The sequence below is a fragment of the Lonchura striata genome, chromosome 2 (assembly GCF_046129695.1).
Source record: "Lonchura striata isolate bLonStr1 chromosome 2, bLonStr1.mat, whole genome shotgun sequence".
Lineage (NCBI taxonomy): Eukaryota > Metazoa > Chordata > Aves > Passeriformes > Estrildidae > Lonchura > Lonchura striata.
The window spans coordinates 109,811,569-109,836,334 of NC_134604.1; the positions used below are offsets into that span (position 1 = coordinate 109,811,569).

Genomic DNA, 24,766 nt, shown 5'->3' on the forward strand with positions numbered 1-24,766 from the left:
CTCATCCCAGGACAGTTCCTATCCCGGGATAGTTCCTATCCCGGTTTAGTTCCCATCCCGGGGCAGTGCCCATCCGGTGTTCAGGACTCGCTTCCCTGTGTTTTAAAACACTCCTCGACACACTGCGAGGGGCCAGGGAGGAACGGGGGGTGGAGGGGACTCAGAGTTCACAGCTCCCCATCTCCAGCACTTTCTTCACACAATCACAGGTTGGATTATGCTGGAAAAGACCTCGGAGATCATCGAGTCCAACCTGTGACTGGACACCACCGTGTCACCCAGAGCAGGGCACTGAGTGCCACATCCAGCCTTTCCTGGAACACCTCCAGGGACAGTGACTGCACCTCCTCCTTGGGCAGCCCGTTCCAATGTCTGACACCTCCTGTGAGGAAATCCTTCCTGCTGTCCAACCTAAACTCCCCTGATGGTCCTCTCCTCTGGCACTGGTTACCTGGGAGAAGAGACCAGTCCCCACCTGGCTACACCCTCCTGTCAGGGAGTTGTAGAGAGCAGTAAGGTCACCCCTGAGCCTCCTTTTCTCCAGCCTAAACATTCCCAGCTCCCTCAGCCTCTCCTTGTGCTCCAGACCCTTCCCCAGCTCTGTTCCCTCCTCTGGGCTCTCTCCTGCCCCTCAATGTCCCTCCTGAACTGAAAAGCTCAGAACTGGACACAGCACTCGAGGTGTGGCCTCACCAGTGCCCAGTACAGGGGGAGAGACATTTGGTTTAAACCTAAAACTAGGAGATCCAAAGCCTGTTGTGGGATCTCACATTAACAAGCAGGGACCCCGAGCTAAGAGCTGCCATGCCAAATCCTTCCTTAAACAGCTGGACCAAGCTGCAGTTTGTAGGAGAAGGCTCCAGCCATCACAGATGCAGCTGGATCTGGAATAATCAGATTGTACTGTGCAGTTTAAGAGCTGTAGGTTTTGGGTGAAGAAGTAACTGAAGATAAAAGCCCAGCAGGTGCTTTAAGCTGCCTTTGCCAGATTTTAATCAATATTAATTAGGGCATAATTGAGAGATACAGCAAAGCAGAGGTAATCATCTTAGTGTTCCTAATCAACTTGTGCTTCGCCCTGGAAGGGGAAATGAAAAGTGCCTTAACTTCTTTAACAGCCCACCAGATTTTCTGCATCAGAGGCCACTTTTCCAGAACAGGTCACTGCCAACGACCCAGTTCACTGAAGAGGGACTATTTAACCTTACTTGGCTCACTGGAAATTAGGAAAAGCTCTTCAGCCCCACACATGCCATTGCTTCTCTCCTGCAGCTGAAGAACTTCCTCATCCACCACGTCTTGACAGATGAGCTTCCACCACGGTCTTCCTGGGGCTGTGGAGCTCACCCTCCTGTAAGATGCAAAACCCCTTGATGAAAAGGGCTCAGAGCCAGGATCCTTGTTGGATTCAGCCCAGGTAAAAGGATTTGCTTGGCCAGGAGTCCACCCTGCCCCTCTGCTGGAGGTCACCATCCCTCACACAGGCAGGGGGACAGCTGCTCGTCCTGAGCCCCGTGTGACAGCTCAGTGCACGATGGCACACTGCCACTCACTTTGGTTTACACTGAGTTTACATTCACCCTGAGTGGGGACACCTTGAGAATTTCATTTATGGTTCCTGTGGCAGCAGGAGTCTGGTTAATTTTTGCTACTAAATGAGGCAAGAGACAGATCTCTAAGGAACTAGATAAGAACCTGAATTTCCAAATAATGCCCATAAACCCAGCAAATTACATTGGTCACTCCTCTTTCATGTTCTTAGTTAAGGACTTAGTAATCACGTAAGAAGTAGTTGTGTAATGATTTAGTACACTCATCAGGTTCATTATACAGTATCAACTATGCTTTATTTTCATTTTATTGTTATTTAATTTGTGGTGCAGTCTTCACAGTGCTGTCATCATCTGTGAAGCTGCAGCCTCTTTTGTGGGCTTGGGCAGCTGCCACCCTGCCCAGGTACTGCTGCAACACAGAGGGTAAGGCTGGAACTGGGATCATCCTTAACTCCTCCCTGCCAGCTTTTTGGGTGCCCTGAATATGGGTAGAAATGTCTGTTCCAGAAGAGTGTGAAGAGTTCTGTGTTTGCCATCATCACATCAGAGGCTGTCTCAGCCTTTCCTCCCAGTAGTGCTGACTGGTTGTCACCTATTTGTGTCACCACAGGCTGTATTTAAGCACACCTCAGGATCAGAGCATGGTGCTGCCCAGGGCCCCAGTGCTGGTACCACTCAAGCAGATTCTGAAGTATTTTTCCATCAGAGAAAACCAGGAGGAGGCTGGGAATAGTATGCATCTAGGTCCCTATGCACTCAAGATTCCTTAGGATGCACACACAAATGCAAAACCCTGAAAGCCTCCAGGTTTTCCAGCCCAGATAACATTCAGAAATCAGAGAAGAAATGCAAACAGATGACAGAACTTCATTAATGATGATGTAATTTTATACCTGATTTCTTCTTATAAGAGACAACATTAGTTAACACTTTCATCATCAAGGAATAACAACATTGTATTACCTGGCACATCCAAGCATGGACTGAGCTCAAAACAAGGTTATTTATTTACTTTAGCTGTGCTTTCAAAATTAATGGATCCAAAGAAATGCAAGTGAGTGGTTTACATTGGATGGCAATAAAAAATACTGCCCAGGTTTGTCAGAACAGTGTGGCTGTGTGCCGTGCCCTAAGAATCTCAGTGACAACGAAATACAAGTGTGGAGCACTACCAGGGATCATAATTCTCTGTAACTTCGAGAAGTGGAGGTGATGCTGTGGTTTGAAAAGAGGCCCCCAGGCCCTGGGCTGATGTCATCTCCCACATCCAATCTGTGGGATATTTCTCAGCATGAGGAGGAGGTGGCAGGGCCAGAGATACAGTGAGACAAGCCCATGCTGGGCGAGACAGTGTGAGCCACAGGGCTCCTGACAGCAGAACAAAAGCAATGCAGGTATTCCCTGGCACTGCACTGCTGTGCAGCAGCTGCTCTCGTGCAGCTTTGAGCCCTGAGATTCTTGCCTTCAGGACATCGTCTCTTACAGTTGTATCCTGGTTTGGCTGGAAGAGAGTTGATTTTCTTCCCAGTAGCTGGTACAGTGCTGTGTTTTGGATTGAGTATGAGAACATTCACAGCAACAAGTAAAACATCAGCATGCTAAGCAGTGCTTACTCTAAATCCAGGACTTCGCAGTGCCTCGTGCTCTGCCAGTGAGGAGCTGTGAGGGAGCATGGCCAGGACAGCTGAGCCAAGCTGGCCACAGGGATACTCCTCACCACAGAGTGTCTGTCCATATGAACTGTCCATATTGGCTGGGAGGGGCTGACCACTGCCCAGGGACAGGCTGGGTGGTGAGCAGCTCTACTCTGCATCGCTTGTCCCTCATGGGGTTTATGCATCTCTTTTTTTCCTATTATTATTGCTGTTATTATTTTTTACTTCAAGTATTGAACTGTTCTATCTCAACCCATGAGTTTTGCCTTTTTTTCAATTCCCCTCCCCATCCCACAGAAGCAGGAGGTGGGTGAGTGAGCAGCTGCTGGTACTTAGTTGCCATCTGGGATTAAACAAGAAGCTGCTTTGCTTTAAGACATGACAGCCTTTACCAGTCTCGCTGTTTCTCTGCCAGGAGTTACAGCTGGTGGGAAGAGGAGCAGAGGCAGGGCCACCATGCTGGAATTCTCTGGCCAAAGCCTATTTTTCCATCAATACTCAGGCTGTGCTAGAGCTGGGAGAATCTCCCTAAGGATTCTCCAAGCCTGGAGCAAGAACAGGGTTGTCTGGCTAACCCAGACACATCCTGCACACCTGCACAGATCAGGGGTCTGGGGCTCTCAGGAAGCCTTGGCCTCCCAGGCACGGGAATCCAGATGGAAGTCTGATGGTGCTAGGCAAAATAGGCTGTGCTTCCAAAGCACGGCTGCAGCACATCACAGCCTGATATTTTGGAAGCAGCTTCATCTTTTGGCTGCTTCAACTACAACTGTGAGCTGAGCTGGCTGATTCATGGCCCCACATCCTGATTCCAGGGCAGTGACACAGGGAAGCACCCGCACTGCTGGGCAAGGCCAGGTCCTCTATCTCCACAGCTACTTCCATGGGACTGTGCCTGCTGGAGCCCATCCCTCAAGCATCTCCCCTGGCTGGCTAATTTGTTGGGATAATAAAGGATAAAAACTACTCCCTTGATTCTGGAAGGGCTTTGGCAGAGCCGTGGGTGCACCCGCATAAATGCACAGTGGGAACAAGTCAAGGGTGTGTTGCCTTAATTAATCCTTTCATGACAGTCACAAGCTAATTTGCTGAAGGTTAATTGCACTGTAAATAGCAAAAGGGGTGGTGTTCTGCTTGCAACAGATGGCAGCCACCAAGAAATTTTGATGAGATTGCTGTTTGGAAAAGGGGAAGAAACAGCAAGGTTTCTCTAGGACCCTGCCTTGAAAAGGAACTGAGAAGGGAAGCCCTTAACTCTGTGCATCTTTTGAAAGGGGAGGAAATAAAGAATGGCTGTGTTTTCTCTCTGGGAATAGTATGCTACTAGGAATATAATCCTGACCTCCTTTAGGTGGGCACTTGCCTCCGTTTGTGGTTTTATTGACCTCTCAGGGCTTTGCCTGGGATTAGGAACTGACACGTGGACTCCTGCCAACCTGCAGCATCACAGTTCCAGTCTGCAAAAATAACACACCTGCTAATCCCAGCAAACATCCTCGGGGAGATCCCATTACTGCTGCTCCAGAGCAGGGCACAGGGGAGTCACCTGCTGCCACCTGGCAAGGGAAGGGCCACAGCCAGGGGCTCCTGTAGGGACTGCAGAGGGGACAAAGCCTCATCTCCTGTTCTGCATCCAGAAAAGCTCCTTGGACTCCGAGGAAACATCTTGGGCTTGCAGTGTCTTGTACCCAAAAGCAAAGGAGCCCTTTGTGGGGATCCTCTTGCAGCAGCCCCCCCAAACCACCCTCAGCATCCTGGCAGGATACAGGCCACTCGTCTGCATTCAGCACTCCTGCCTTTCCAGAGAGAAAAATCCTCTGCAGAGACACCACAGGCCTCCGTTCCACTGACTGCTCCCAAAATAAATACCTCTGCTCTCCCCAGAGGAATTTCTCCTGAAAGGATCAGCTTCTGTTTGCTGTCTTGAAATAAACAGTCTCCCTCAGCTGTACCAAGTTTCCTAGCCTGTCTCATTCCTAAACTCTGGAGGGAATTCCAGGGAAATTACTTGAGCTTTCCCTTCTGCTCTTGCATGAAGCAGATGAGGTCCCTGACCGCATGACAACCACTTCATCATAATTGCAGCTCTCCTCTCAAACCTTCCCTGTAAATGCAGCACAGGGTGACCTGGAAGGAAACCATGCTAGAAGAATGGTAGAAGAATAATAATAAACCATGCTAGAAGAATGGTAGAAGAATAATAAACCATGCTAGAAGAATCCTGGCCGTGTCCCCTTTTGAGTCACTGTTCTCCTGGCAACCCCCGGCTTTGGCAATGCCCCTGGAATTCCCTGGGTGTGGCAGAGCCATTGCCCAGGGGCACTCGGGCAGTGCCAGGGCGGGATTTAGCACAGCAGCACGGGATAAAATCCCAGCAGGGCAGAGGACAAAAGCCGATCCAGTGACTGTGCCTGGCGCCCCAAAGGGAGCTGCCGCCTGCGCAGCCCGGGCTCTCCGGCAGGGAATGGCTCTGCCGGCCTTTCCTGTTATTCCCGGCTATTCCCGCATTCCTCGGGACAGGGGAGACCCAGAGCCGCCGAGGTGGAAAATCCCCATCAAAACAAAGCAATTGGCACTTCACGTTCTGCTCATTAATTAGGTTCTGGTGACCTCTAGAGGCCCTGAGCACAAAGCGCCTGATTTCTGCGGCTCCTTCCTGAGACAATGAGCACGAGAATTCCGCTTTATTTTAGCTTCAAACCAAGATCCATTTTAGCCTTAGCGAGGAAGGCATTGAGGAACAGTAATTGGTTATTATTCTTTCCTTGTTGTTGTTCTTTCCCTCCCACTAAACGCGGTAATAATAATTCCCTGTGTGCAGCAACCTCAAAGCCTGCACAGTAACTGGTAAGTATTCACATTTTTAAAAGAAATTTGCTTTGTGTATCAACAGTAAGAGAGGAGCTACTTCTCTCCCGTATCTCTAACCATACATTGATCTAATCACTGATCCTGGAAAAACTGTCCAACTCTCTGGTGAGATAATCCCATTGCTTACAAGTATCAAAATTGTGTGGGTTTGAGTTGCAGAACACAGCCTTTTGTGCACGAGTCCTTGCAAGGCAGAGCTCAAACCCTGTGCTGGTCGTCTCAGACTGGAGCAGGACCATCTTTTCTGAAAAATTATTTTCAGCTGCAAACAGGGGAAAATTGACAATCCACCAGATTCAGGGCCAAGCCTGTATTGTAAAACAACAATCAAATTGCCTGCAGGGGAGAGTGATGCAAGAAAATGGGTAAGAAAATAAGTGGTTTTTTTACTCATATGTCTGGATCATCTTATTTTTTTCTTAATGAGATAAACGGGGACAGCTGATGGAGAAGGGGAGAAATCCACTGAGCCAATTTTCTGTCCTCTTGAGCAGCTGAGATACAGGACTGAAACCATACTAAGGAACTAAGAGAATTGGAAGGAGAGATGGAAGAGGAGTGAGACCCTGGCCAGAGAGACACTGGGGAGTTAACAGAGAGAGGCTTAAAGCCATGGAGAAGTTTAGCAAGAAACAGAAAATCTGGAGGAGGTGAAACATATCTGCAGCAATGCACAACTCTTCAGCAAACTTGCAGGGATGTGTGGGAGACCTCCTAAAGATTTCTAATTTAAGAGCACCCAGCTGTACTTCCAGATTTAGCTATTAGCTGGTTTTCCTACGCAACACCCCCCTTCTCAAGGGGAAAAAAAAAAGGTTTTTTTCCTCCTCGAATTTCCTAATGTACCTCCTACCAACACTTCAATGGCAACATTTGTTTGGTGACAACATTCCTGGAGGCTACAGCCGGGGCAGTTTGTGCATCCATCTTAGTAACCAAACACAATAGCACAGGATTCTCTCTTGCTTGATAGATGTCTGTGTTCCCACAAGACAGGGAAAAAGTATATGTTTTGGTAATAATTTGTTGTTGTTGTTTTCTTATGGCATAATGATGGATAAGGTTTTTGAAAAAAGAAAATCTAATTATTTTCTTGGGGGTTGTTTTCTTTTTCATATTCTCTTGCTTTGTTCTCTTCCTTTGCTGTGTAGGCAATAGAGCTAAAGGGATTTCATGCCTCAAAACAGAAAGGAATTCTGAGCTACTGAGGGGAATTAGAAATGGAGGAAGGGAGAAAGGTTTATAAATAGATTTTTAAAGAATTTTTATTCAGACTGTGTAAAAACTCTTCTGAGATTGATTGAATCAAAACTCCTGAGAAACACATGGGAGAAAAGCTCAATTTGTTAAAGACCTGCATTCTCCTCTATCTTCTAAGTGCAGCCTACAAAACTAATTTGATTTTGTTGGTCCTCTGAGAAGTCCTTTAGCAAGAGAAGGCTGGGGGTGGGGGGGAACCTCTCTTTTTTGATATTTGTGAGATAAAAAGAAACCCAAGCTCTAAGGCCAGTTGCATAAGCTTTGTAAATCTCTCTGAATTAAAACAGAAAAAGCATTTCTTTTGTAGTTGCCAAGAAATGCTGGCTCCATAGAGTGCACAAGCGTGTTTAATTTACACAGGTTCATTGGCTGGATACTTTTGATCAATAGTATCACAGTGCTAATCAGAAAATGACAGGTACTTTTCATGTGGACTTTTTCTGGGTAAAACTTTTGAACTTTTCTAATCTCTTAACTGAAAATGAGGACAAAATATTGCTCCTACCTTGCCTCCAAATAGTGGTTTTCCTTCCTTTTTTTCAGAGATAAGAGAAAGAATAAAAGGAAGGAGGTGAGAAAGAAAACAAACATAAAATGGGTAAATAGAGAAGTAAAATTCCTCCTCCCTCCAAGTAACTGTCAGGGGTTTTTTTCCATTAAATATGCCATTACATTTAGGATTTCCATTTCCAAATGGGAAAAAAATGTGACTGGCTCCAAATATAAGAACAATGCTTGGGGGCAGGCCTAAAGTGAGCAATAAATCAGAGCAGAAAATGTTTTGCTTGGGGAACACATCGTGATTAGATCATAAATAATCCTCTTTTCTTCTATACGCAGCACAAAGTAAGCACAGCTGTGAGCACGGGCAGATGTTGGTTTGCACACACAGAGCACTCCCCCCTGTCCCCAGGGCAGGTCTGGGGACAGCACAGGAGGTGAGGTGCTGTGGCAGAGGGGGGATGAAATGGTGCCAGCTGAAACCCTCCTTAAACCAGAGCAGCAGAGCCAGGCAAGCAGGGAGCACTGGGAGATGCCACCAGGAGGAAGCAACCCCTTGGATACACAGCAAACTCTGTGTATCAGTGCTTGCAATAAAAAACTGCTTATTTCTTAGTAATCATGGCAGTCACAAAGTATTTGTTTCTCTGTGGCAGGACCACATAATTGAGGAGGCTGTGCTGAGAGAGAGGTTTGACAGGATGTCTTCCCAATTCTCAACCCAGACCCAAGCACAAGGTTTATTTTCTCTCTTTTGGGCCATGTTGCTGGCCTTGCAGAGTTTGCCCTCTCAACAGGCACAGTGGTACTAATCATTATTATTGTTGTTATTATTAATATTCCTTGTCCATCTGAACATTTCCTTAGTAAATTTTAGCACCAGAAGTGAAAGGGTTAAAGACCTTAAAGACCTCTGAGGAAAGGCAGCTTCAGTCTCCAGGGATGCTTCCAAAATTCTCACCTGAGGTGACAGATACAAGTGGGAGCAGACCTGTGGAAATTTCCAAGATTGAAACAAATTCAAAGCAAGTCTGAGGTATCTAGAGGGATCCTGTGTGGGCCAAGGCTCTTTTGCAGGGGGAAAAGCAAATCCATCCACCTTCCAACAGAACTTGCTGGGATCTTGGAGGCAATTTCCTCCCTCTTAGATCTTCCAGTGAATTTTTCCATGACAGGGATAATCCAAGCTAATCACTTCCATTTGACCTGGTTTAATCACCACCTTCCCGAAATGGAGTTAATAGGCACTTAATTCTAAACAAGTGAGGAGGATGGTTCATAAAAGAGCTTGGAAAAATCACTCTTCTATTCCTAACACACTCTCTTCTTTTTTTCCCCCCCCTTTTAATTTGTTACCCAGAGTTGGTAACTTGTGAGGCCTAAACCACAATACATCTTGAGCTCACTAAGCTAAAAATACTGACTCACCAATCACAGCATACTAATGAATCCTCCACAGGAAAACGAATCTGTCATTTCCCTTCCCACAGGAACACGCACAAGTGGTTAAATAACTAAAGATTTTGTACAGCCTCTCTGCCTGTGCCATTGTACACTGAGATCTTGATTCAGGTACTGGAGGCACACATTTCCTTTCTTTCAAGAATTAGTTTTTGGCATATTATTCCACGTCTGTCATTCTGCAGCAGCACTAATTTTAATTTTGCTTTGCAAGTATGACAGCATTCATAGAGCCTGCTTTTGAGATGTTTCTGGTTTTATTCTTTTAGATACCTGTCAGGAAGCAGTGGGAGCAGGGCGCAGTGCCCTCCCTGCCACGTTCCAGAGCCAGAAACTGCTGGGATGGGGGTCCCAGATTTGGCTCCTAAGGGCTATTGTGCACTCAGGGCCTTGGAAACCCCCCAGCAGGGCAGCAGTTAAAGCAAAAAGATGTTTATAGGTGTAGACTATTCTATGTTCTCATAAACTCATTTTTGTCACGTCTTCTTGAAATCTCATATAAGCAGAGATTTTATTTTTTATGACTGTTTATTTTTTATTCAATTGCTTGTTTGGTTAGAGCTCAAATGTGGATCTTTGAAATTGTCTTCACTGCCTGGAAAAATCTCACATGTCATGATTGGGGCCCGAGTGGATTTACACAGCAACAATCTCAATTGGCTGTAGTCTTCTCATCTCTCACTGATGACACCTTCACCCTCTGCCTTCAACACCAAGGCTGTTCTTCCACTGAGGATGGGACCTTGGGATCATCTGTGGGTAGAATGCTCAGTCTTGACATGGGTGTCTGCAGTGAGTGGGATCTGGTGATCCCACAGGTCTGCAGTGAGTGGGATCACACCGATTTCCTACCAGGAGGACTTCCCTCGTGCCCCAGCCAGCAGCAGGAATCACAGAAGTGCTGGCAGTCTTCAGTCTTCCTATTGAGTAATTCCTGGCTTCCTGCTATTGAAAACGTCATTCATGGCAATGTGGTGGTTTAAGGCACAGTCTCAAATAGCAGATGTTTATCTTACCAGCCCAAGACCTCTTGTGTAATACTCCTGTATTCCCCCAGGCCAGTGGGAGTGAGGATGAAGGATTTGGGGGCAGCTCCAGCACTCCTGCTGGCTGTGCATTCTTGCTGGGGGGGCATTGCTAAGGAATGGGAAACAGGAGAGCTGCAGGGCTGATGTCGATCCTGAAAAACGACTATTTAATAAACAAACAAGGCATGAAATCCCCCACCAGCACTGTTAGCAGGGAAGTGGGTTGCTTGCAGAGCCTCACTGCCATCTACCATGTGAGGCTGGTCTATATTTAGCCCTTCGAAACTTTGCAGATAAGAATTCTCTTGATGCGAACCGAAACCTTTGACCACCACAAAATCCACAGCAAGGCTCCGTGTCCCCGCTTCTCCCCTCGCTGCAGGACAGCCCTCTCATACTTTGCGGCTGAATCATCAGGTTCCCAGCCCAACACCCGGCTCCAGCAGCCTTACCCCACGGGAGGCGAGCAGAACACGTGTTGCTTAAAACCTGACAAAGCAACACTTGGATTTAGGTCAGGCACAGCGAACAGGAGCTACTTGCGCGCTGTACCTGGCTCGGAGCCTGATGAATTCGCACCAGCCCAGACATGCAAAGCGGCATCTGCCTCTCCCTTTGCAGTTTCTGCCCGGCCAGCGCCTTCAGCCCGTCGCTGCGGGGTTCTCCTGCCCTGAGCTCGGGCTGCACGGTCGCACGGGCGCTGCCGCAGCCCCTCGCCGGCCCCCGCGCATCCCGGGCCGGCCCCGCTGCGGCCGCCGGTGCAGCGGGAGCTCAGCCTGCTGACGGCCGGCCGGCTCACAGGGCATTCCGCCTTCTGTGGGGATGGACGGTGAATTCACCTTGCAGCCCGCGGGGATGGACGGTGAATTCACCTTGCAGCCCGCGGGGCTTTTATAGCCTTTGTCTCTCACCTCACCGTTCCTTTCTCCCTTCCCATTTTCCCCTGGCTGCTGTCACTTCCTGGTGGTAGGGGCAGGCTTTAATTTCCATTCCAGAATTGGCAGAGGCTTTTAACTCTGGGTTTGTAGAGGCTTCAGTTTCTAGTACCTTAACTCCTTGTTCACTGGTTGTTGGAGGTGAATTTTGTCCTTTCTTATCTTTTGGCCCATCTCAAGATCCAGAGGATTCCACACCTTAGTGCAGCTTACTTTGCATTAATGAAGTTATGGACAAATAGTATTAATCTTTCAATTAATATAAGTGTTATTATTCCACAATAAATGCATGGTTAGACATTTATAGAGATTATATTTACTTATACTTTATAAACAACACAGACAATTATAAATATCACACATAAAATATGATTAATTTAGCCATAAAGATTTTATTTGCTTTGCCAATTCCTGATGGAAAAGAGATCCAATCAGGCTGAGACTATAGTAACCTCACCTACAAATTTAAGACTGACTTGGTGGTAGGAGATTAATTTTTATGGGATCACTTGGGATTAGCTAGCATCTTGAATATATTGTGAGGCTGTACCAGAAACCAATTTAGCACGGCTCTATTTGTTCTCCAGCTTCTACTCAAAGTTTAACTTGTACATGCCTCAATCTTGAAATTATTTTAAATGCTTCTATTAAAAACACACGAGAGCGAGGCACAGTCGACCGCAGATTGACTTCTCTGAGACAAGTCCTAAGTGCTGGGATTCCTGAGCAGCTTCCAGGCTGTTCTGAAGGAAAACACACAGCCCCTCTCTACAGCACCCACCCCCTTGGCCTCTGCACCTGTGTGGTCTGGAAGGCCAAGATCATAGAATGCAATGACTCTGGCCTTCCCAATTTTTCTCTGCTCATTGCTTTAAAGCAGTTAAATAGTAAAGGTTTCTTCACATTTCTAATTGTACGTTGGTTCTCATATGCTTGGGCATCCCCTCCTTAGGAGCCAGAGTAACTTCCCAGGCCCGGCATTTTCAGTGCATGTCTGGAATTCTGGTGTGGAGCAGTGAGTTTGGACCCTAATGGTCCCTGTACACTGCAAGTGTTGATTTGGACATAATCGCTTCTTGCCTTTTCTCCATAAAATGTGTATTTGTATCAAAAGTAAGAATCCTGCTGGATATTTTTAGTGCAGGTTCCATGGATTTTGGCTTTTTAAAAAAAGCATTAAATGAGGGACTCTGAGTTCTTCATTAAGCAGTGCATTGTCTGTACAGCTGCCATACATCAAAGGAGCTGGAATAACAGGGGTGCAATATCCAGTTTCACCCAAATGAGGTTGTTGAGCAGGATCCAGGTCTATATCCACAGAAGGCAAACACAGTATTTAAACAGAAACAAAGCCTTCGATCTATTTCATTATTTACTAAGTGCTGCCATGGTGCTTAGTGCTACATAAACATTCCCTGCCCTGGGTTATTAATACTACCAGACACAAGCAGGTTCAAGGTTCAAAACACCTTACAGGAGATATCCCCCCAACAGGAGCTTTAAGGATGAGTTAAAATGACAAAGTGTCCATAGAGGAATCCTGTTGATGGAATTTCAGGCTTCAAAAATAGCTGTGTGTTCCAATAGGAAGAAATTCACATTTGAGGACCCAGCTCTCCACCCCTCCCATATAACTGCTCCTCACTGACTGTAACATGGCTCTGCCATGTTAAGTGTGTGAGTGATGCCAGTCTGGCCTTTTCTTTGTACGATAAGGAACATTACACCCCTCCAACAAATATGGAGAACTAGTAGTAGATCAGATTTTGGGGCTTATACTGCATGATGATCCCAGAATTAGGGAGAATGAGAAGGTTCTGGCCTTTAGACTGCACAGCTCTGGAAATGGTGGGGAGTCACTGCAGGGTCCCCAGAATGTGTTGCCAGTGGGTGGGCAGTAAAATGGAAAATGTTGCTCTGGAGGAAAGAAAGGACTGTTCAAGGTCAGCCTTTTAACTCTCATAGAAGGACTAAGGGACACAAGCTATTTGGAGGCACCCATCAGAAGAAAAAGGAGTATTTTACTTCAAGATAACTTAAACACATTATAAATTCTTGAGAAAGGCTGGGAAAATTGTTTTTAAACACATCAGGTTGAAATAACCCCAAAAGTATATAATTCCTTGATGAAAACATCACTGAGCATTAAGAAAACTGTGTATGCATGCTTAGGTCAGTGAAGATTACATCTTATATAAGGCCATTTAAAAGACAGAGCTCTCACAAGAATTACAAATTATTTGGGGCCCATGAAAATCATCTTGATTTTAATTACAACATTATAGACAAATCCACAAAGTTGTAAGTTCTGCTGGCATGGAGAGCAACCATTATAAATCTGGACAAGGGATCACACAGCAATTGTAAGTAATGACTGTGAGAGATTTCAGTGCTAGCTATTTTTGTCTTTAGAAATGTTTTTCATTTCAAAAAGTCATTAGCACTTGTGCTCAGCCAAAACTTGCTCATAAGACTAAGCAGGATTTCTAAACATAAACTGTCCTTAAAAGGACATGTCAGCTTCCAACTAGCCTGTTTTTAAGAAGAATTTTAAAGATGTTTCAGGACATGAATCCCTGGGGTGATGCCTGTCCTTTTATCACAGTACTTTACTTTTTTTTTTTTTTTCCTTTGGCACTTTACCTTGCCCTTTTGCAGCATCAAAGACACCACATAAGCTCAGGGAACCAAAAAATAGGGAGGTGAAACTGAGAGCCTGGAAAGCACTGTAAAAACCTGAAAACAAGCCAGAGGAGCTAAACAAAGAACTGAAAAGGTGTATCTCCTTTTATTAATTTTCAGATCCAGATATTGTTTGGAAAGGAGACAAAAAATGTCAGGTAGTGGTGTCCCTGTATTTTAAAGTTTAATTACAGCCAATACTGCAATAAAAAAGTGGAAAGATGGACACAATTAAAAATATCTTCTGATATTAAGATGACTTTGAAAAAAATATTTTTTTAAAGACAAAAATTCAGCCAAAGCATGAGTTCACCACATTTTAGAACAGGCATACAAGAGAGTTCCTCTATCCTGGCACTTTAAACCAGAAGTTTGTTATGTATATCATGATCCAATGTCATGATGGAGGTGATAGTTCAGTGGGTACTGAGGGGCAAACTGGGAGAGGAGTCCCTCGGATCATCAGAAAAGAGCTATACAACTCTTCACTGCATTATATTATATAACATTTTTGTCAGCAGCCCTGTCCTGCCAGTGGGATTTGTACAGTTGGACCCTTCCTCTTGCTGAGACCCTAAATGACAGCAACAAGAATCTTTCAGTAAGGCTGGCCGTATGAGGCTGGGGCCTGAGATGGTGGAACATGGGAGCAGTTGAACAGGATGGAAAGTTCTCTAAGGCTAAAGGTCTAGAGTTAAACCACACTGCTTCTGCCAGGTTTATCTCAGTACTACTCATATAATTAGTACCACTCAGCAAAAAACTCCCTTGACTTTCTGATTCTAGCTGTACTGTCATTTGTCCTGGAGTCTGACAAGGATAACTGTGTGTTTATGCAATGTTTGGTGATGACTTCTTGGGAAGTTATTTGCAAAGATAGAAAAACCCTACCTCTTCCTGTTCATTGGAATAGTCTAGATGCCAGAAATTTTGTGACTGACTAGATAGAAACTTGTACAACTAGACCTGTACAATAAGAAGTATCAACTATTACAATGTGCTGATAAATAGGAAGTCAAACAATTAAAATACCAGCCAAGAATCAGTTCCTATGAGAATGGAAGGCAGAGGAGGGTGAAGAGGTAGAAATGCTGACAGTGGGGTGGATACATCTGCAGTGGAATCCTTTCCCTTCTCCTGACCCCTTTTTAGCAGCTCCTTTCTCAGATGCCAAACACTGCTGCCCCTCTGAAATGAACCTGAATCCAACTGAAAGCTTTGTTTGGGCTTTTCTTACCTTCTGCATTGGCTTGAGAAGGGCTGCAAGGAGAGCCCTGAGAAACAGTCACAGTGAGCCTTGCCCAGCCCAGTGCCAGCTTTACTCCAGATGAAGAGGTCTGGAGCTGGTAATCCAGATCACCCATGCAAAATGAATTCCATGCTTAAATGAGCATGCACATGAGCCTGTCATTATAGGCTCCTACCACATAACTTCAGCTGCCTCACGCTGAACACCCAGCAGGCAAAAGCCCCGTTGGAGGTGCTGTGTCTCCTGTTGACTCAGCAGGATGACAAACCTCCTCACTGGTGCCTACAGCCAGCCTGGCCATGCTCCCCCTCCCACTGTGCCAGTCCCTCCCTAGGCACTTTTCCATATACAGCAGGCAACTCACATGCTACATACACATCACTCCTGGTGCCTGCTGCTATCCTACAGACAATTATAAAATAGCTATTGGGAAATGGCAGAGCTTCTTTAAGAGACAACCTGATAAATCTTGGGATAGAACCCTTCTTTCTCCTTTGCTTTCTTCTTTCCATTTGTTTTCTCAGCTTGCCCAGCATTTGGCACTGCTGTAAAAGATGTTGAGACAGAGAGTTTAAAAAGTAAGATAACCTTATCCTGTGTTTTATATAGATCCATTCATGAAGATCAGAACTTTCTATCCTGCAAGAGCAAAGAGTTAATATCCCTGAGATATTCTACTGTTCTACATCTGTAAAAAAGAAGCCAAAGCAAACCTAAAAGAATTTAGTATGGAAAACATATTCCAGCTTCAATGACACACTGGGGTTTTGTTTAGGTTTCTTTATTAGGATGAGTCACAGTATGTAAACTTCACATGCAGTTACCGAAGTCATGTGTCTGCCTTATTTTAGCTTCAAAAACAGCAGCAATGCCAACATCCTTTGCTGCCTGTGAGACTTGAGAAGCCCTGAAAGCCAACAATATTATGATCCCCTTGTAAGCACTGTGTTGCTTTTTCACCCTTAGGCTAGAAAATAAAGAGGATGATTCTCCAGGTGAGCCTTCTCCACTTTGGGTGCTCCTTTTAGGACCGTGGCATTGGTAATGCTGGCTGGACTCTGCTGCTGTCAGCAATGGATGGATCCCCATTTGGGATGGTGTGACAAAAAGATGTCTCATTCTCTGTCTCTCCTGCCTCAAGCAGAAGTGAGCCACACACAGGTGAAATCAGCAGAGTTGTTAGCGCTGGAAGTGCCACTGCTACTTGCATTACTGGATTGCTCCAATCAGAAGTCCAGTTAGGGCGAGTGGAGTCCAAAACCAACTCCCCACCCCTGTCCCCACCTTTCAGCTAGGCCCTGCAGGAGGCTGAAACTCAGCAGAGAGGTTCCCGCTGCTCCCATTCCCCAGGTGAGGCCGTGCAGTGCAGCTCTCCAGTCCCATTCAGAGAGGCAGAGCAGATTCCCCTGGCTCAGTGAGTGCACTGCCCATCCTTACAGGTATAAAAGGGCAGCATGCAGTCATCTATATAAAGAATGTTCTTCAGATGGGTTATGTATAAACTGCCTGATGGCAAGGGTATCAAATGAAGGTCGAACATCAGAGACCTTTAGGCTATTACGAAATATGACTCATGGATTAGTTAACTGCCTGTCAGATTTTCCATTATGAAATTTAACCACAGCCCATATCTGCACAGCAGCAACACCTGTAGAAGTGCAAACAAACAAGTGGTTATATATGCACTTGCACTGAAATGGGTCAGCAGATGTGCTATGGTATCAAAAGAACCCTTCTCCTTATTAATGAACTATTAGCTAAAAAACAAAAATGAGAGAAGGGGGAGAAAATGGTGTGGGAGTGAAAAAAACCATTGTTTTGAAGTTCCTGTTTGCCAAAGAATCTGCAAGATAAATCTTTATAGTACAACTGTATCAGATGGATCAACATAAAAATTCCTCACTGCAGAATATCTTTATTATAGCCATGATGAATATCTGTGCTTCCTAATCCAAGCATTTGCTTTTCATGAGCGGAAGTTAAAAAGCAACTACTCCTGTTCTAGAAAATGACTTTTTAGGCACTAGACTAAAAAAAAGAAGAATGTAATAAATCTTGTTTCTGAAAATCAGTGAAAACATGTAGCCATTTGATGGAAGACCCTCATAATTCTCTCAGCTGGTTGTTTGGGGGTGGCTGTAAATTCAGAAAGGCAGAAGATGTGCTCTGAAGTTTTACCATGGGAAGTGGAGGCTTTGACCTGTGTGTCACTGGTTTGACTCCACAGGTGAGAGAGACTTGGCTCACCTAATTTTAGATGTCTACTGTGCCTATCAATGCACCTGAGCCTGTTGCCCTGTAGGCAATTTTAAAGGTATGTCTTATCTGATCTATTTTAAATATCTACTTTAGGATGAGATGATTCATCACCTCAGTATCTTTTTCTTGTTGTGGCTATATCAGGGGCTGGAGGTGACTGGCTTGGCTGGAGAACCTTTCATGTGGCCAGAGATGAACCCAGCCTGAATGCTCTGCCCCTACAAGGCCAGCAGTTTATGGGAAATGAGTTGGTTAACACAGCTCCTTGCTATGCAGTGGTTTGTCCATATCATAAAGCCACCACCACATCTGGCACAAATGAATGCTAGCAGGCTGAAACAGCCTGGAGGCTACTGATTAAAGAGGAAACCTGAGCCACTTTGATGGATTTCATCATTACATCCTATTCTTGCCTCTAGAGTTGTCCCAGATCACAAGGTAGGTATGGAGTTCTCACTCCTCCTACCACTGTGGCATCTAATCTGTGAAGACATAAGTCTCCATTTCCATGCCTGTCAGTCCAGCTCACTTCATAAACACTGCATTAATTTAAATGCTGAACTGCTGTTCTACAAGAAGTTCAGAAGACATAAACTGTAAGGCCTAATGAAAAACAATTCAGTCTCAAGAAGCAAAGTCTGAAGAGGGGCAAAATAGCAGCACACATAAATAAAAAGCAACTGCAAAGAGGAAGGAAATAACCTATTCTTCCTGTTTACTATGGAGACTTCAGTTACTCCACAGTGAGGTGACATACAACAAGCTGTGCAGCCACTTCTCACTGAACAGCAGCATTTTTCCATCTTTTAGACAGTGGGGAAACCACCAGGAGCTGCTCTCTCAGAGAGGCAGCAGCAGCTCCTACCTCACTGCAGGCACTGAGCTGCCTGCCTTGGAAAGGGGTGGGAGGGTTACAGCTCCCCCGTGTCTGTGGGTGTCTGAAAGGAGCTGGGAGCCCTTGGCTCACTAAGCAGCTTTTCAGTCTCAGCATGAAGCAGGGGTTCCTTCCTCACAGCTGGGGAGCAGGGGCTGTGGTGATGTGACAGCATCCCGAGGCAAGGCCCTGCCCCTTAGGAGAGGCCAGTCGGGGTTGGGAGCCCTTCCCCACTTTGGGGATGCAGTTGGTATTCTGGAGATCCAGTCTGATGAGCATCCACCCAGAGTGGATGTATATATTTAGTCTTAAGGAAGTGTGATGGACTAGATGTCTCCAAAACCCTTTATCTTTAATTATTTAAGTGGAAAGGTTGCAATGTGCACATTGAAGCCTGAGCTAAGCCTCCTACAAGGGACTGGGCCAGAGTTCCAGCTGTGTGACTTGCACTGCTGACCAAAGCCAGCAAGAGGAGCAGTGTGGCCCTTTGAAGACCCATCTAGAAAAAGAGAGAATTTTCTAATGACAGTAAATTTTTAAATAAAACCTGCCTTTCAGATGGAAGATTCTTTTTCTGCTGCCATCTGAAAGATTATGCTTCTGGGTGCTCCTCTTTACTACTCCTTGTTCCTCTATAGGAAATACTGTTCCAACATGATATAAACAAGGTAGAAAATGTTAGGAGAGGTGGGGATGAGGGGGGAAGAGGAAAAAGTGATTTAATTTAAAATAAAACCAGAAACAGGTTTCACTCAGCCACATTCCTATTCTCATACTCACAAGAGCAGCCACCAGGCACCAGGCCAGCATGTTTAAGCCATTTAACCAAAAATCCAGGCAATATGAAGTTTGTGCCCAGGTAATGGATCCTGGATCTGTGTGATGCCATAGAGAACACAAGGGATGCCAGCTCTGAAGTCCTGGGTTATTCTTGGATTGGTGACTATGCACAGGGTTTGGGTATCTTCTTGTAGCTCTTTGGAACTGTCAGTATCTCCACCTGTCTCAGCTCTGGCAGTCATCAGGACTAATCGCGTTTTTTCCGTATCTGAATGCCCTGAGAGACAGCAGGTCGATGCCCTGTGGTCTTTATGACCTGCTAACCCAGTGACATTAACTCAGGCCACCAACCTTTGCATTACAAGTCCCTGCACCACCCCCATTCCCTTGCTGGTGATCCTTCCCCTGCCAAGTGACAGAACCAACACTGCAGCAACAGCAAGGAAAATAGGAAGAGGGACCTTCTTTCCCCTTTCTCCCAAAGACCAGTGTTTGGTTTGCTTCATGGGCTTTGTGGTTTGTCCTTTCAACTCCTGGCAGGGCTGTGGGGAGCTGGGGGTGTCCTCAGGACCCTGACAATCCTACAGGCATTTCTGAGCTGTCAGTCACCCTCTCAATAAGGAGCAACACCGGGCATTCCTCAGATGGCCGAGGCCACTCTCTCAACCCAAGCACTCCTGGCAGCTGCACATTGCACAACCACCATCTGCAAAGGTCACACCTTGCCAGGTGCTCACAGCTGGCAGATGAAGTCAGACCCTGCACACCAGAGGGGAGAGTGCTGGCAAGGGGTACTTGGTCAGTGAGGCTCTGAAGGGCTTTCAAAGAAGATCTAATGTTACATTTATGTTATATAACATAGAAGCTACACTTGGTATTTAGAAATGGTAATTAGAAAAGGCTTACAGAAACTGAAATGAGAAACATTTGTGCCTCCTTCAAAGTATAACTGATGCTGATTAATGTAGGAGCCATCTTGACTAGGTGCCTATTTTGATTTAGGCAATTATGAGCTTACTAGTTCAAACCAGTTCACAATGAGAATGTGAATCCAAGATTTACTGATGTGCCTCTTTCTTCTTGCTGCTATGAGTCTCTCTTCTTTTGTCTTCATCTTCTCTTCTTTGGGCTTCCTACAAGAGAAAGGCACACTCATAAAATTACAATCTACTTGTAAACCAATAGTTAACTCCAGGCATTCATTCAAAGAGGGGCAGTAGATGGATACTCATGACTTTGCCGTATTGAACAACACCATACGGTTTTGGTTTTTTTTTTTTTTTTTTTTGCAAAGGACTCAGTTTTTAATGCCTACATGAACAGAGTGGAAGAAAATACCTTGCACAGAGGCAGCAGTCCCTACTTCTGTCCTGTGAGTGCTGTGGATTGGGCTGTCCTGGTAAGAATAAGGCTGCAATGGGCAAGAGCTGCTCCACAGCCCGAGCCAGGGCAGTGACAGCAGCAGTCACCTGGTGTTGTGCTACCTGTGTCCAGCAGATTGTGGCTCCTGCAGAGATCAAGACCATGCCCCCAGCCTTTCTTCCCATCTGGAGGTTACAATCTGCAGAAGGAGCTGCTGGCTGGACTCTCTTCGTTCTGATGTAGAAAAACTGACTGCTTTGCAAGTTCTTCCTGTTCCTAATTGACCTGATCTAACCTGAAGTAACCCATTTGTATTCCTGCAGAGGAATACCAGGGAGTCCACATGGCCTTTTGCCCAGGTTTAACTTCATTTCTTTAAAGCAAACTGCAAATTAATAGTATTGTAACTTTCCTGTGCAGGCAAGCCCTTAATTTAATTGGAACACGTAAAACAGCATTTGGAGAGACAAAGCAGTGCATAAACATGGAGAGTGAAAGAGAGAGGCAATATAATTTGGAGTTCAGTGGTGATGATGGAGAAATCTGAATGCAGATAAATAAAAATGATTAAGGTTTTTAAAATTCAAGCTAGCAAGGAATCTAGAGATATGGAAAAATAGAGCCCAACTCAGAAATTTCCAATGTTCAGAGAATTGCCACATTCTCTCCATTCATTCTTCCACTTGGGACAACAACCCTCGGTCATTTTAGTCAAAAAACATTATCTCTTCCATCCCCTAAAAGTCTGAGTCCACATTTATGCCCTCACTTTCCCCTGTGTCTGATCTTCATGTAACAAGAAATATGAAAAAAACTGTGTTTGTACTTCCTCAGTTCCCACAGAAGCCTGTGACTTGTCACTAAACCATTACAGAAAATAAAAATTTCAGTAAAGGACTTTACATTCAGGACTTCAGTAAAGAAAAAAGAAAAAAAAAAAGAGTAAAGAGAGAGAGAGAAGCCTTGAGTGCTGTGCCTCAGATAAGGACTAGTTTATGTTTGAAGTGACTAAACCTTTTGTGTGTACCCCTGTTCTAGAGTCATAAGTTATAAAACTTCCTGAGTCTGTCTCTCCTTTCAGCTAAGAGTCCTTGCTTTCTGTAAAGTCTTTTGTGGTTTTTCAGGACAAGATGAAAATTTCTTTGAAGCTTGAAAACAAACTCCAGGCATCTCTTTGGAGAATAATCATGAAGCTGCTCTTCATTAAGCTCTCTCCAATCAATTGTGTGCATTCCACCTACCAGTCTGGAACATGGAGAGACAAGGGAAGGGGAGCCAGCAAGGCTTGGGTGGCAGCACACTGGCCAAAGGACAGAGCAGCTCTTAATCAGATTGCCTTTAATTCTTCACGTCAGTTAAAGGCATTATGTGCTAGGATTGAGGATAGAGATGTACTCAGCAAAGGCAGTGACAGAACAAAGTGTTTCAGCATAGGGGAGTATTTTGTAAGAATTCTGTCAAATGCTGTCCAGGCACAGCTTAGTAATCCCTGGCAATGCCAGTGAGAGGAACCATTGGCCCCACACACTGAATAAGACTCTGCCTTTTGATGCCGAAAATGTCCACAGAAATTTGGGAATTAATCAGATGGAGCATGTGGAAGTTATGCTGCTAAAGACAGATCTCTGATATTAATGAGAGATATTCACTGTTGTCCAAATCCCTTTGTTAATTTGTGGCTAGACAATGTTAAATTTATATTTTGATTACCCTGCCATCTTACAGTATGAAAGACTCACAAAAATATCATATGGGGTAAGCCTCATAGACAGCTGTATAGAATAAGATACAAGTTTTCACTACTGCAGCTTGAGAATTGCATCCATGGTAGGATCATTTTTTATCACACTCTGGATGTCTGAGCTGCTTTACCATTAGTAAAATACCTCCTTTCCTTAGAAGTGAGTCCATAGTTGTGTACAATGAGAAATCTGCTTGTTAAGATGGTCAGTAATGTAGGATCTGTTGATAGTTTCAATACAGAAAAGGAAACTTGTGTACACAAGGTCAGTGTCTGTCAGCACTGGGTAAAAACACTCTAAAAGTCAGGTATAACTTCATAAACACTCTGACCACACAGCACACATACATGGCTTGGTGGCAGTGGGTGATATTGGCTTCCTTAAGGCAAGCTCCTCAAGGCTCCAAAAGTTGCATTTCTGGCAGTTTGGGGGCTTTCCCTGGTGTCTTTCAGAACACCTGCCAGATGGGGCTCTGCAGGTGAAGCAATACCAGATTGGGGAATTTGCTGGGATTTAAGAACTGAGTGTCCAAGTGCCCGGCAGTGTCAGCTTTTGAGGACTTTTGGTTGAGCCCATTGGCAAAAACTTGCCGAGTTTAACATGAGCAGAGCTTGTGAGGACTTTGGTGTTGACTCAAGTGCTCATGAGCTGCTCAGCTTCCTCCAGGGAATTGTGGCTGAGTCAGCTGTGGGAGAATTAAAAGTGAAACTGAGAATAGTCCTGCCTAGTGCAGATGGCAATTTGGAGGGAAAACCGACTTTCCCAAGAACTGTCTTCCCTGACTGCAGGATCAGGGTTTAAATTGCTGTGATACTTCTAAAATAGCAAAGGATTGATTAATGCCATTTTCTAGTGCATATGAATGAAGGGAACTGCAGAATTGCTTAGATTTTAGAATTGTCTGCAAAGTTGTAAGAAGAAAAGGAATTCAAAGTATTACTTGAAACTTGCTTTCAAAAAAACACCAAATTTGGGCCAACATCCAGTAATAGCTTCTTAAAAATACAGAAACCTTTTTCTTTTAACTGTCAGGAAGAACTGTCATTCTTCCTCAATGAAGAAACCTGTGAGCTTTTAGATTGTATAAATAGATGCAGCTGGGGAAGAAATACAGGAATAAATCTTTAACTCTGGAGCTGTAGCTGGCTATAGAAGTGTTATGGAGGGTGAAAGCAGAGGACTGGTAAATGTTTTGTTTAAGACCAGATCATCACAGAATTGAGTGGTTTGTCTGTGAGGAGCACGTGTTGCTCATTCAAGGACTTGTTTGTGGATGTTTAAATCTTCTAAGTCTTGTTTAAACCTTGTCCCATAGAGCTTAATTTCTGCATCAGGAAGACTATGGTTCTAGAGCTCAAATTTTATGGGCAGGAAAAACCTAGGCAGAGATGGGCTGTTTAATGTGTGAGTACTGTGGAAAAGTTGTCTTTGTTTTTACATCCCATGGTGAATCATCCTTCTGGAGAATGCATCTTCCCTGCGGTTCTTCTTGGAAGAGGCAGGAGCCTGAGGAGGAGGGAAATGGAGGGATAATTGCTGTGTGTGGATCAAGGACAATAAACCCCGTGTCCTCTTCCCTGTGACTCCAGAGCCCCAGCAGTGTTCCGATCCCCCGAGCATGTTCATCAGTATTTTTACTGACCCAAATTCAAGGGAGCAGCTTTACCAGTCCCTGTGTCAGCAGGCTGTGAGAAAAAGGAATGGGGTTATTTTTATTTCTTCTCCTAATGGTAGTTCAATGCTTATTATTTGACTGATGCTTTCAGTCTAAAAGTCCTGATCCAAGGTGGGGCTATTTGTGGATGTAGAGATAGCTGGCAAAACTGATGCTACAGGGAAAATAAGAGCAGTCCTTTGGCACGTCAGTACGTTTGATGGCTAAGGGGCTTGGAGAAAGAGCTGATGAAGATGTGCAATGACTACTGGAACCCACCAGTAGACTGCTGGGGGGAGCATCTCACAGGGCAGCAAGCACAGGGGATGGTCTGAGCCCTACAAAGCAGCAGGCTGGCGTGTCCAGGCCTGCTCTGGGGGCAGACGGGGAGGGAGGCCGGTGTGCTCTGGGCGCCGCCGCCCCTCCTCCCGCCGCGCCGCCATTACGCGCTGCGCCACTGCCCCTGAGGGGGGAGCGACAAGATGGCGGCGCCGCCCGCCCACGTGACCCAGGGCCCCGCCTCCTCCTAGCGGCATCTCGCGCGCGGGGGACGCTCTCGCGAGAGCGGCGAACAAAAGGACGGCGCGGCGCAGGCTGTGTGTTGGGGGGGGGGGGGGGGTCGTGATCTCGCGAGAATTCGCCGCCGCTCTCCTCCCGAGCAGAGCCGGGCGGGAGCGGGGGGAGGGGAAACCTCGCGGTACCGCCGGAGACTCCACACGGGCCCGGCGCCCCGAAGTCTCGCGACATCTGCGGGAGCGCGTCCATCACCGGCCACTGGGCTGCGCGGAGTTCTCGCGAGAGTACCGGGAAGAGAGGGCGGGGGGGAGGCGGTCGCCGTGCGCGCTGAGGTCAGCGCGCGCAGCAGGGCGCGCGGGGGGCGGGGTATATATAAAGGCCGGG

At 45.7% G+C, this 24,766-nt stretch overlaps 1 long non-coding RNA gene across 1 annotated transcript; it reads right to left on the reverse strand.

The window, feature by feature from the left end:
- Nucleotides 1-976: 976 nt before the first annotated feature.
- LOC110479109 (uncharacterized) lies at nt 977-11,300 on the reverse strand. The gene is made up of 3 exons (XR_002466868.3): nt 11,241-11,300; nt 1,209-1,351; nt 977-1,078 (listed from the first exon to the last, which is right to left on the reverse strand). It is a non-coding gene; the product is annotated as an uncharacterized LOC110479109 (long non-coding RNA).
- Between the last annotated feature and the right edge of the window lie 13,466 nt (nt 11,301-24,766).